This window comes from Protomyctophum bolini (assembly GCF_963924005.1).
Source record: "Protomyctophum bolini genome assembly, chromosome: 18".
Classification (NCBI taxonomy): domain Eukaryota; kingdom Metazoa; phylum Chordata; class Actinopteri; order Myctophiformes; family Myctophidae; genus Protomyctophum; species Protomyctophum bolini.
This window is the reverse complement of record NC_137879.1, coordinates 25,698,377-25,713,004: the sequence shown is the minus strand read 5'-3', so window position 1 is coordinate 25,713,004 and position 14,628 is coordinate 25,698,377. Positions and strand designations below refer to the sequence as shown.

Here is a 14,628-nt window from a genome sequence, read left to right as displayed (position 1 = left end):
ACAACATTAAGGTATAAATAAATACAAGTAACAAATGTCAAATTACTGTATAGACGAATTCAGAAACGGGTCTCATGTTCGCAGCAAACGTATTTCCTGTAGGCGGAGCCGACATATCTCCTGTGTAAAACCCCTCTCTTCTACTACAGTGAATGGCAGAGTGACTGATGTTAGTCTGCTCAAACGTTACCCTTTTACCTGCTTTTTACTAACACTAATCGGGATGAACCTGTGTGGTTGGTAGTTCATGGCTGCTCCAACAGTAGTGGCAACATTCAACTTTGGAGAAAAACCGAATGTCAAAAAAGCCGGAATGACGTCGGGTGTCAGCTTCCTCTGTCCACGGCTGTGCGCGAAGGTGTGCCCCAGGCCTGTGTGTGTGTGTGTGTGTGTGTGTGTGTGTGTGTGTGCTTATGTGGGGTCTCAATGGGGTCACAGAGAGTCAGACAGATGGGCTGTACGACAGGATGTCCTCAGAAGCTCTCTGCCGTTAATGTGACTATAATTGTAACTAACTATGCTCCTTAAATTAATTGACTTCACTCTTAGAAGATTTACAGTTTAATTTTTATTTGGGACTGCCAACAAAATAATGTGTGCATGCATCACATTATCGAATGCAGCAGGTTCTCAGTAAGTACTAAGTAGTCTTTTTGATTCGTGCACTTTTGCACAAAAAAAAACTGAATGGTTCAAGCCCATTAATTAAGATTTGAGTGCCAACCCTAACGTACGAAGGTTCGAACCCTGAATGTTCGGGGACAGCTTTAAAGTGCAGTGCTAATGTAACCAGTCAGCTATTGTTCGATTTGATTGAGCAATAGCTTAAAAAGGAGCTCAAAGTGGGGTCCAGACTCCAGGGACTGCCAGGGGTTCATGAAGGGGTTCCATGGGGTCTCCAGCAAAATAAGTTAATACAGCATCAAAATCAATTTGACCATTTTCAGCTTCAGCAATTAAAAATAGCCAGTCTACAGGCTCACACATTGTGAGCTTATAAATGTAGGCATATTTGTTTTACATTTTGACCAGGGCCGGATTAACCCCCATGAAGGCCCCTGTGCAGATAATGTTTTTGTTCCCCCTTTGTCGCGGGTGCGAACGTCCCCGAACACAGCAGAACACAATAGGCATATAGGTCCTACTCCTATAACATTTTCAGCTGCAGTTGGCACAGCACAGCACAGCACAGCACAGCTCGGCCTGGGCCGGCCGTAAGAACAAAATACAGTGCACCAGGTGAAGCGATAAGCAAATCAATATGGTGAATTGAAAAAGTGCTCCAGGGCAGCTGCACACAGCGGCCTATGGATAACCTGGCCCTGATTTTGACTAATCTTGGAAAAAATGTGAAACCTTTTCAATAATTTAGAACTTTTTAACAAATCTTCTCATATGGGGATCCCTGGCACAAACACATGTAGACATTTATGCTTGCTTATATTCTCCTCGGTGTGATGATGAACAATGAACATATGGCCAACGCCTTCAGTCTTGCATGTTGAGCCCCATTTGAAACACAACACAGTGCAGTGTGGTTTTTCTGTGTGAAATCTCTGTCGGGTCTCATGGGGCGGTCCTAATTCAGTGTTTCCCAAACAGTGGGTCGGGACCCATTTGTGGGTCACAGACCAATTTCTATGGGTCACGACTGGAGTAATAATGACTTTAGGATGACAGTCATTATGTCTTTACTTGCGCAAGCAGAGCGCGCAAGTAATCGTTTCGCTTGGTCTCTTCGAAGTGAAGACAAGTTTTCTTCAACGGTAAATCTGTGCCTGGTTTGCTGGGACTAGTTACAACATTACGTCATCCTTGAGAGAGTACATGGTGTGTATATGACGTAATGTTGTAACTTGTAACTTGTAACTTGCACTTTTTGGAACCAAGTAACCACAGTATACTGCTAATCAAATTACAACTACATACTCTGTATGTAGTTGTAACTAGAACAACTACATACAGTCTGTGCCTGGTTTGCTGGGACTAGTTACAAGTTACAAGTTACAACATTACGTCATATACACACCATGTACTCTCTCAAGGATGACGTAATGTTGTAACTAGTCCCAGCAAACCAGGCACAGATTTACCGTTGAAGAAAACTTGTCTTCACTTTTTGGAACCAAGTAACCACAGTATACTGCTAATCAAATTACAACTACATACTCTGTATGTAGTTGTAACTAGAACAACTACATACAGTCTGTGCCTGGTTTGCTGGGACTAGTTACAAGTTACAAGTTACAACATTACGTCATATACACACCATGTACTCTCTCAAGGATGACGTAATGTTGTAACTAGTCCCAGCAAACCAGGCACAGATTTACCGTTGAAGAAAACTTGTCTTCACTTTTTGGAACCAAGTAACCACAGTATACTGCTAATCAAATTACAACTACATACTCTGTATGTAGTTGTAACTAGAACAACTACATACAGTCTGTGCCTGGTTTGCTGGGACTAGTTACAAGTTACAAGTTACAACATTACGTCATATACACACCATGTACTCTGGTCCCAGTTCACAACGATGACGTAATGTTGTAACTGGTCCCAGCAAACCAGGCACAAACCTACGGTTGAAAAAAACTTGGCTTCACTTTTTGGACACATATTACTCTGATCATGATTTAGTATTAATATCACTATAGTACAAAAATAAATTACAAAAATGAAATACATTTAAAACAATTGACAATTTACAATAAGTAATAAAATAATTATACTGTATAATATATTTTAATTCAGTTTATATACCTTTTTTTTTCATCACATATCAATGATTCATTTTTCTGTAAAAAAGTAGTTAGGTAGCAAATAGTTACACGTAATGATTATACATTTCAAACGTTCCTTCACAGAGATACTGAGATGTGATACTTTCCAGCGGTCGAAAGTACTTGCGCGCTCTGCTTGCGCACTAGTAGGCCATTTATGGCCTACTAGTGTGCAACAAGCAAGTATGCACTCGGCAGAGTGCAGTTCTAGTTTACATTATGTTGGCTAACAAATCAAAATCATATATGTTTATTGTTTTAATGGGCTTTCTATAGATACACACCCAGACTTTAAACACATCAAACTAATCTTTTGCCTGGCGCTTACACCGACCATGAAGTCAGTGTCACTTTTAAGACATGCAGTTGGATGCTGAGTGAGACATGTGCACTCCACCACTTTGTTTCAAGTAATAAATGAAATTAGGCTAAAACAAAACAAAAATAATACACCCTTTATCTGGCTGAGGTTAGAAGAATCAAATCTGTACTATAGCCTAATGAGATGAAATTGACATGATGCTATGATAATAAATTCGTTTTGAAGCCTATTTATCATTCTGATAAATACCACAAAAACTAAAATGATATCTGCTTCTGCTCACTAGCTTCTGTTTCACATTAATTGTTGCTATATAGCAACATATACAATGACGTTTTTCCTCAAAATGTTGGTAGGATGTAGAGCCTGTAGAACTGGCCTCAGGTCTGTGATCAAAATATTTACAGAATGGCATGTGGACAACTTTCTGTACACATGCCTCTTAAAGTATGACGGCACACTCTTGTGGACTAGAAAGGCATTACAGACAAATTTACCCTCTGGCAACAAAGTCTGGCCATTTCAACCATTTATCCCCTAAAACTACATCCATATTTCAATATTTTATATATTTCAATTTATTTATTAACAAATTGCCATTGTGGTCCTTTGAATATATGCAACATTCAAACAGGACAAAACAATAAATATAGGAAATCAAAATATACAGATTAAAGTGATAATACTGACACAAAAGGGAGTGGGAGTGGCAGACAGTATAAGGCATAGGGGTCCCTCACGGAGTCTACCAGAACTTGGGCTGTAGGATGATCATGAATTTGGCTGCAGAATGAACAGGAAAAACTGTCAGAACTTCCTTTCTCTGTGAATTGCTGAAATTGGTTCTATCAAAGCTACACCAATATTGTTGTTGGTGACTTTATTATTTATCAAATTATGTAAACGATACGTTGATGTTTAAATCAAAGAATAGCTATCTTTTAGATTTAATTTCTTACTTAATCATACCATTTCCTTTCTCAAATTTACCGCAGACAGCAGTCCCTCATCTGTGAACTTCCTTTATGTCATACTCATTAATTAAGGACCACCAGAACAAAATCCAAACCACAATCCATATAGCCAGGGAGCCACAGGCCCAAAAGCTCAAGGAATAGAGATTAACCTGTGTGATGTCATGACATCACTCACATCACATCATTGTGTTTTATCTATTCACTTGGTCATTAAGGTACACAGAATGATCTGCCGGAAACATCGCGAAAAAAAAATGTTATGGCCATTTTTGTATACCACACCATACATAGACAACCAAAGGCAAACAATTCCAAATTTCATCATGCTTTAAGTAGCACTAGACCTGTACGTGCCCGTCGCAGTCGGCCACCGGACAACTTGGGAACGATGCAACTTGGGAACCTAATGATATACGTTGTCATAGCACCCGTTTTAACTGTCAGCCGGTATATGGAGATCTGTGTGTGAAGACTGAAAACTGAAAGGTGTACTTGGCAATCAATTCGGCCCACTGGCAGAGCCTGATTGGTTGAGCCTCAATTGGCTGAGGCAGAGGCTGGAAATTGCACAGGTGAAAGGAGTTAGACCAACTGGCAGAGCCTGACCAGAGCCGACCGACTCGAAACCTGGCAAGAATATATATAGATATGGAGAGAAAAGTCGTGAGTCGGGATCTGGAGATTTACGCACATAGTGTGACAGAGAGAGAGAGAGAGAGATTTTGACCTGTACTATATTTTCACCTGTACTTTTAATTTTTCCTGTACTTTTAAACAGAGATAGAGAGAGGGGGGGAGGTAAAGTGACTAGTTATAGTGAGAGTTTAGGGGGCACCAAAACAGAGTGGTCACCAGGGATAGGTGGGCACCCAAACAGAGTGGGCACTAGGGAAAGGTGGGCAGACTGGGCACCCGGGATATGGGCACCATGGTGAGTGGGGCACCGACGATCTGCAAGCTCACAACGCGCTGCATGTGTACGCAACACTCAATTGGAGCTTGTATATCCACTAAATTATCCACTGTAATTACAACTACATACTCTGTATGTAGTTGTAATGTGATTTGTAATTTGTAAATCTGTGCCTGGTCTGCTGGGACCAGATTACACAGATGACCATTTCTGATGACGTAAGTAATACAACATTATGTTTCTGGAGTGTATAAAAGTAACGCAAATGTCAAAAAGTTAACCATTAAGCTTAACGTCGTTGTAGTGTAAGTATATAACTAACTAAACCAAACAGGACTTTAGGACAAAGGACAGAAATCCATACAATTTCAGAGAAGAGACTTTATCTACAGAACTGACTAAGCAAGTCACATTGTCAGATCAAACAGGACTTTAGGACAAAGATCTACACATTCGTTTGCTTTCTGTATAAAAAAACAGTGTTTTGAGGGAATTCGTTTGCTTTCTGTATCAAAAAACAGTGTTTTGAGGGAATTCGTTTGCTTTCTGTATCAAAAAACAGTGTTTTGAGGGAATTCGTTTGCTTTCTGTATCAAAAAACAGTGTTTTGAGGGAATTCGTTTGCTTTCTGTATCAAAAAACAGTGTTTTGAGGGAATTCGTTTGCTTTCTGTATAAAAAAACAGTGTTTTGAGGGAATTCGTTTGCTTTCTGTATCAAAAAACAGTGTTTTGAGGGAATTCGTTTGCTTTCTGTATCAAAAAACAGTGTTTTGAGGGAATTCGTTTGCTTTCTGTATCAAAAAACAGTGTTTTGTCCACGGCTTCCCAAGCCGTGGATATCCACGGATATCCCAAGCCGTGTATATCACGCATGCACCAATCAATCAATAAATCAATCAATCAACCATTTAGCCTAAATTACAAATATGTATTTATCATTTATGGAAAAGGAATGGAGTTTGGAAAAAAGGTATGGGTAAATGGTGCATTTATAAAGCACCTTTATCAAAGGCGTTTTACATTCACCCATTCACACACATTCATACACCGATGGCGGCGCCGGCGGAAACGATGTAAGGCACCAACTAGCACATCAGGAGCAATTTGGGGTTCAGAGTCTTGCTCAGCGTCAAGGTCACTTCGACACTAACTCTGGGGGAGCCCGGGTTTGAACTGGCAACCTTGCGGTTGCTATCTGGCCACTCTACCCATCCGGCCACTCTACCCCATAGCCACCGCTGCCCGAGAACTAAGTTTCATTTAGCATTACGTACATTCATATTATACTGTCCACAGTAAGTATAGTACGTTTATCAAACTCATCTTCACCCTTTATACTGACAGCTGTCGTATTGAGGAATGCCTGTCTGAATGTCGCACTGACACACCAGACCAATACATTCTAAAATACTCAGATGACACAGTTTTGATTTCTCTCCTAGATAGTTCCAGTGATCCTGGACTGCACCAACACAGAGTAAATAAGGTGGTTGAATGAGTGATAACAAACAACTCTCTCATCATTAACACAAAAAATACAGAAGAGATTGTTTTTGGTACACCACCAGAGATACACAGATCCCCCATTACTATTCATGGTGAACCGATCAACCAGGTATGTTCGTACAAATACGAATACCTAGGAGTAGTAATAGACCATCTATTGTCATGGAACGATCAGATTGATTCAGTGTGTAAGAAAACAAAGCAAATAATCTACTTCCTTCGCCGTCTAAGATCCTTCAGTGCTAGTAGACAGATTCTTCTTTTGTTTTTCACTTCTGTATGAGTGTTCTTCAGTACTGTAGTACCACCTGGTATGGATGGTCTGCAGCCCTAAAGTCACAACTGCTGCAACAACTGAACATTTGTTCAAAGATTGTTGGACAACAACTTCAGAAACTGTATACATCCAAGTATGATAACAGCATCCTAAGGTTAGCAAGGAATATCACCTCTAATACTAAGCATGTGTTGTATGGAGAATATAGGTTGCTACCTTCAGGAAGGAGATATGGTGTACCAGCATACAATAAGGTCAGACTAAAGAGGTCCTTTGTCCACCAGTCGACCTTGAGGCTTAACACTACGACGTCGGAGCGGTCATTCTGACCGGTATTGAGATTTAAAAGTTTATTTTCTTAGCCCATGGAGTCCAGAGAAAGTTCCCCTTGCATGACTTTGTCTAAATATTCGATTGAAATCATCTCTGTTTTTTTACCATTTGAAACGTTTTGTAAATATGATTTTAGGCATATATCTCTTACTCTGTCTTGCTATTATCGGCACAATGGACCGACGTCCCCCTTTCTCCCCCATAGGCCTACTCGCCTTTTTGCTGCTTGATAATGGTGTCTTTTATAACCCGATTCCCCGACATTTCCTTTTCACTTGATATCGTTTCGTAGAGAGGGCCTACACAACCGATCTATATACCAAATGAAAGACCGAATTCCGTAGTTTACATGGTATTTTGAATTTTTTTAAATGAGCAAAAAATGAGCGAGTTATGATTTAATCAGGAGTTGTAGTAGCCACAGGATAATCTAAGCATTGGATACTGCTCTTGTCTTCATGTCTTTATTCATGTAAATTGTCTTGTTCTTTGTGTTATGTCAAATGTGTGTATATGTGTTCTGCATACTTGGCTGCTGTGTCGCAAGACAAATTTCAGTGTGAACTGACAATAAAGTACTATATCATATGATATCATATGATATCATCATCTTACCCCCAGCCACAGACTGTAAATTAAAAGGCCCAAACACAAGCAAAACTAAATTGATCAATGTAAATTCAGGGGAGAAACAGCTCCCTCTCCCGCTCGTACAGTAGAAGACAGTTGTCAGCAGCATTACTGCAGCCTGCTGTCACTCTGCACACGCACGCACGGTCACAGTCACTCAGACTCACACACACACACACACACACAGTTAACAGTGAATGGAGCCCGGAGTACGCTGCTGCTCTCAAGGACAGCGACAGTAGAAGACAGTGTCAGTACGGACAGACGCACTTTGTTTCTTTGAGCGGTGAATTCTCCAGATATGTTTCAATGTGAAGCTGCGTTCAAGGTACGTGAAATTAAAATGCGTCTTGTCTTTTTGTAATAATAATAAGGCACGTTAGCTAGTCTGGGTAGCCGTGCGGTGTTGTATCGAGATTGGCGTCCTGTGGAATTGTGTGACTCCGGTAGGGTTGCTGTGGTTCAGTGGTTACTGTACAGATATGTGGCTGTTTACGTAGGTTCAAGGTTGCGTATTTTCTTTGAATAAATTGGTGATTGGTCAGATCATTTTTTTGCTGTGCAAATGCGCTGGCATGTTGTCCAGGCAGTTAGCTCAGGTTACATGGCTTGAAAGGTCATTTCTCAATTCTCATTGCCTTTTGTATTTTAATTGTGAAAGAAGAAGAAGACGGACAAAAAAAACGTCTACAATTTTACCCAGACAGCGGAACATAAAAGAACATGCAGGTATCTGCTGAGTATCTCTGGTCCGACGATAGCTAATGTGCGCAACGGCATAGAGCTATGGATCAGACAGCTCTGCTCTGCCTACAAAACAGCCATCCTTACGCGGTCGCAAAATTCGATAGGATACCGGCTTCTGTACAACGCCGTGCGGAGCTAACTTACCTTGCTACCCACAGTGTGTCCTTTGACATGCGGTGTCAGACCGTCAGATGTGGTTTGTTTTGTTTTGGCTGTGGTTTATTGTTTCCTCCTCTGATTCTTCCGTTATGTCAAATCACGGAAACGTACACCAAGAGCCATACACAAAAAAGAAAAGGAAGAAAAACACAACTGAGCAAGTTGATTGGGTTGATACAAAATATATTGGCATTTTGGAGTTGCAGATCGCAGACTGACCCTGTCAGTTACACTGGCAAATACGGCACAGATGTCAGATGATGACCCTGCTGCCTGTTAATTGATGCCGTGACGACCACGCAAGCAAACCATTTTGTCTTCTCAGACCCATTTATTCACTTATATTGTTGGAATGGTGAGATTGATTCAGTACAAAACAGAAAACATCCGCTATTCGTGGTCAAGCGATGTTCAGCCAGCCTGAGCTTGTAGTCGGTGTGTCGTGCCATTGTTCCCCGCAGTAGCCAGCCAGCCACCCAGCATCCATCTGTCACCCAGTGTCACACCACCTCCATGCTGCTATGCATGGACTGTTTGACCCGCTTATTACTGCAGCAGACACAACGACAGCCCGGAGGCTGTTGGGAGACGGATTAACCTACTATACTGTAGGTCTTGACGTCACTTGACAGTGGTGCGTGTGTGTGTTTGTGTATGGATGAGGGGGGTTGGGGTGGATTGTGATTTTTTTTTTTTCTAGTCTTGTGTTTATGCTGGATAAAGTCTGCTGGACCTCTAGGTATTTTAAGAGAGCTAACGTTTAAACTTTAAGATAGGCTTCATACTGGCTGCTCTATTTTCAGTATTCTTAAATATGTGACAGACAGACAGACAGAAGCAAATGGGCGAAAAAAAAGGGTTGTTGATGTGTGCACTGTACACTGTAGTGTACATTATGCTGTGCGTGAGTGGGAGGAGGGGATATACTCTAATAACAAGGGGGGAGGGGGGCATACCCTTATGACAAGGGTGGGATTTAGGGCCTCATTGTCTCATAACTGCTTGCTTGTGTGTGGTGCAAGGCAGGCACAAGAGCAGAGAGCTAAGGAGAAGCGAGAACAAACCACTTTATAAATCCCCCAGAGCCTAGTTCTCTTCTTCTCAGCTTTGTGTTCTATGGATTTCTTTAGCAGGCTTGCCATGCATGTTAACACTATATGTTCAAGATTTCAGTGGTACAGTCACTACAGTGGTACATAATGCAGCGTTTTCTTCCATTATAATCTTGAAAGGAGGGAGGGCTAGCTCCCTCACTGGGCGCGGGCGGTTTGTGGCCGCAGGGCCTAATGGAAAACGTGCATATCGTGTTATAAGGCCACACACTCACCTGACTGTTCCCTCCCTAATCCTCACACCATGTCAACCTTAAGCAACCTTTTTTTTCCTTTGCCTCCGTCGAAGTCACCCCATCCGCCGGAGTACTCTCGGTCATTGACCCCATTGAAAGGCTGGGTTCCCTTTCCCTCGCCTGCCGTTCAGTGGCCCGTCACGTTGGAATTAGAATAGGACAGGACACAATGCCTGCTGGGAGCTCATTCATACATCGGTTGTTGGCCAGGCAGCTTCAGCAGCAGGGCCAGAGTGTTTTGGGCAACAGCTGCGCATGTGTGTGCCTGCTGCCCCCCTTTTACTTGTTATGCACGGTACGGGTACAGGAGAAGATTAGACTACCCCAACCCCCGATTTGGCTCACACAAAAGCGAGACACACACACACACACACACACACACACACACACACACACACACACACACGCTCACTGTGTGTGCCTCACAGCGAGTCTGACCCATTTCCAAATTAATGAGAAGCACCAGTCATTTTTTTTCCTGATTATGTTGAGCCTGAGTTAAACTAAACACGTCAGATCTACAAGCTTCCAATGCTCCATGCTGCACTGTGTTGTGAGCTGCGGTCTCCGAGGCTAGTAGATCTGCTATTTTAGACTCTACTCTGTACATGACTTGAAAAAAAAACCCTGCTGGATTCTATGTACTGTATGTAGACTACGTCTATTTTTTTCTTAAGTGCATGCTTAGTTTTGCATAGCAGACAGTCCTGCATAATATTTGAAGGTTGACATTCATGATTATATAGTTCCCCACTGGTTCCTGCCTGGGTTATAAGATGGTATCAGGCTGGGTCCAATTAATGACAGGCAATTAATAAAACTATTTGAATGACTCCTAATGCCAACAGTAAATGCAAAAGTCAAAATCATTGACTGACTTTTGACACAGTTTGTTATATTATACAATTATTTCATAATGCAATAATACGGGTGTGCAACAGATGTTATTGCTAATACTAGCATTTGACCAGTAGTAACACTAGGATTCAATACTTACTGTATATTATTTGTGCAATTTGTGCAAGAACTATAGAAATATGATTCTTATTTTTGAGTATCCTTGAGTTCCCAAGGAACAGCAATGTCCTAACCTATGTGACTGTGACTATGTTTAGAGTACCAGTAGGGGCAAAAGTGGCGCTGTTGTCCCAGAAACAGAGAGAGAGAGATAGTGTTGCCCTGTTGCCTGCTAATTACAGAGAGAGAGAGAGAGAGAGGCAGGGGGAGAGGGGAGTTCCACCACTCAGTTCACACGGGTGTGATTTTAGTAGTGGTAAGGTAATATTTTCCATTCTGTTTTTTATTTCCATCATTGAATACCCAATGGAGATGCTCTTCCATCATATGTTCCGTGCTTATTCCCAGGCTGCAGTAATTAGTGTAATTACTAAATAGTTTACCCATGAGGCCCATTGAACTCAATTGAATTCAGAGGGTCATTGACCGACATTTGAGAGGAAGAATGTGGACGAGAGATGTGTGGTTATGGAATGAGCAATATAAAGTAGACAGGAATTCAGAAGACTACATTTCATCACATTGCGTTTTTTTGCACACCATTTCCTTTGTACCTTTCTTGCATTTGACTTTCACTCATTCTTTTACTTGAACTGTAGCTTCATAGAAGCCCATGCCATGGAGGTTCTGGGGATATTTAAACATTTTCACCCGGGCGTCCCTATTTTGGACATGATGTCATTGCAGCTGAAAAAATATATAAAATCTCTTGCTACTAGTGCTAAAATAGCAGATCTACAAGCTCACGGTGCGTCACGGGTCACGACTTATTGTGAGCTCTTTTCACTGATCTTCTTATGACGAAATGATGTGATTATGTGATTAATAAGTGATTAGTCATTGGTCTCTTTTTATAGAAGCAGTGATGACACCCATGTTTAAAACGAACCAGTTTGGGATGGACAGACAGCTCTGCGTTTGCGTGCCGCATGAGTTCGCTCTGTGTACTGCTGCACTGCACAGAGAGCAGGAACCCTTTGAAAATCACCATGATGACTCAAGCCAAAAGCCCTGACTAAGGGCCTTTGACAAGGCTGCATCGTCTGCTGCCCCAAGGTTGACAGCCTGGCTACACCACCACACAGTGCTCATTCTGCTGCAGGAATGCTGGACAACAGCAAAGGGAATGGAGATGACACTGTTGGTCGTTAGGGATGCGTGATATTGAAATTTTGCCACGTAAACCGTTTGTTGCATGGTCAATTTATATGTTGCAATACAACTTTCCAGTACGAGGTTTTACCACGTGTGATTCTGGGTGCAGAAACTCTTGACGAATTTAATACACAGGACCACAATGGAAACAAGCCCTCAGGGCTTTTTGTGTTATCTTCTTGGCATTATTGTATAACTGTACAGTACCTTTGTACTTATTTAGCAAACTATTCAATCGATCAATGAAAGAAGCAGACTAAAACACTACATTAGTATCTGATTTATTAGGCCTGGCCTATACTGATGCACAATTCAAACAATCGATGCAGGGAAGATGAACTGTAGCATTTATTGTTTGTTTATCATTTTCTGCATTTTAAAGTAAATATCGTTCCGATATGATGAACCTTTAATCATGCATCGTGATATGATGGAGGGATTATGTGCAGTCTACTTCAAAACACTGGTTCTGAGCTAGGAAAAACACTTAGGTCATCACAGGCCTAGACTCGTTCTCAACTGAGTGATTTTATATCGCAATGCAAATTTAATTTAAATCTGTAAATCTCATGAGCCACTTGGATGTCAAAAACACCTATAATAGGTCAGTGGTTTTCCCCCAAGTGTGCTCTGGGTTCCCTGCCAGACCCCAGGGGGTTCCATATGAAACCCATTGAAGTCACTAATATGTAAACGGGAACGGTGTAGGTTAATTTTATTTGGTTTGCTTCTGACATCTCCCCACAACCATGTCAAGAACTGTGAAACTATGTTTCTATTTAGGTTCCCCCATTTGCCAGCTGGATCAGTTTCAGGCAGTGGAGAGTGGAATGGAGACATGCATGTAATTTGTCATAGTTAAGGGGTGTGTGTGTGTGTGTGTGTGTGTGTGTGTGTGTGTGTGTGTGTGTGTGTGTGTGTGTGTGTGTGTGTGTGTGTGTGTGTGTGTGTGTGTGTGTGTGTGTGTGTGTGTGTGTGTGTGTGTGTGTGTGTGTGTGTGTGTGTGTGTGTGTGTGTGTGTGTGTGTGTGTGTGTGTGTGTGTGTGTGTGTGTGTGTGTGTGTGTGTGTGTGTGTGTGTGTGTGTGTGTGTGTGTGTGTGTGTGTGTGTGTGTGTGTGTGTGTGTGTGTGTGTGTGTGTGTGTGTGTGTGTGTCCTTAGGACAAATTAATTTGCAGGACTCAGGAGTTTTCACTACGTACTCTGTATATCCTGTTCCTCTACTAACAGACTCTCAGTGCATTCTGAGGCAGAGCCTGTACATCCCGAGATAAGAGAAGCTATCACTGCTCTATGCCATATACTAATGTGTTTAAAGATTATTTCTTTAGCCCCACTTGCAGTGGGGTCCTACTACGGATGGAATTGTCCGTCTGTGACGTGACTTTCTGTCTGTCTGTCCATCCATCAATTTGGCCCAAACAAGATAAAGTATCTTAAAGAAATTACTGGCTGGCTTCATGCTATGCATGAGATGAGTCCTATAAATCTTGGTGACCCCATGGCCTTTCCTCTAGCACCTCCTTTAGTCAATACTATGTAATATATGGCCACCCCCCTCCCAAAACGTGTAATTGTGCAAAATGTCCATTTCTTCTTTTTTGGGAGGTGTAGAGCAGCACAACTAGTATGTCTGCTTCATTAGATAGCAGAATGACATGCAGCATAAGCCTTGAACGCAGCACGCACGCACACACACACACACACACACACACACACACACACACACACACACACATAAACATGATGAAGCCTACAGTACTGTACTGTGTAGGTTACTATTCAAAACGTTAACCTCGAATAAGATTAATAAACGATAAAAATAGGGAAAATAGCAGATATGCTCACAATGTGTCATGTCATGCTGGGAGCTTGTAGATCGCCCATTTATTTGTACACCACCATTTAACAACAAAGTATAATCGACTTCCTTAATATCAGCTTCTTGATAATTCTATTAACCTAGAATACATGAGTAGCAGGGTTAAGGTGGTGGTTAGTTGTTTGAAATATCAGTCTATAAATGTAGGCCTAATCGCACATTTTGTGCGTGACAATAAATCGTTAACTTAAATGTGTAAATGGTGTAAGCCCTATAGATTAGATATGCATACTTTAGGTTGATAGCCCTCCTGTGTGTACAGTATGTTGTGCGTGTCGTGCCGGACTTTGTTCAAAGTGTTGTTCTTCTATCACCACTCTTGATAACGGAGCAAGTGATTGTAGGACCTTTCTACTACTCTGAATAGAAACGTGGACATGGCCTGGAGCCCAGCATGCTCCATGTGTCTCATGGAACAAGCTTAGTCTTTTGTGGTTACATGTACTGTACACATGCTTAAAATAGGCTATATGTATGTCCCTGTTGTGAGTGTGGATGCCATGTGGGTGAATGAATTGCTGTGTGTTCGTGCGTGTACGACTGTGTGTATACCAGCAGATCCACCAAATTGGTTGGCACT

The 14,628-nt window shown here is 41.7% G+C and overlaps 1 protein-coding gene across 4 annotated transcripts in view; it reads left to right on the top strand.

Annotated features, from left to right (window-relative positions):
- Positions 1-7,929: 7,929 nt before the first annotated feature.
- The window catches only part of gpam (glycerol-3-phosphate acyltransferase, mitochondrial), a 42,978-nt gene continuing 36,279 nt past the window's right edge, over positions 7,930-14,628 (top strand). For 3 of the 4 annotated variants that reach the window (XM_080788632.1, XM_080788633.1, XM_080788630.1), the window contains exon 1: positions 7,930-8,070. The gene's annotated coding sequence lies outside the window, so the exon portion shown is untranslated. The remainder of the gene's footprint in view (positions 8,071-14,628) is intronic. The other variant, XM_080788631.1, reaches the window with a different exon arrangement.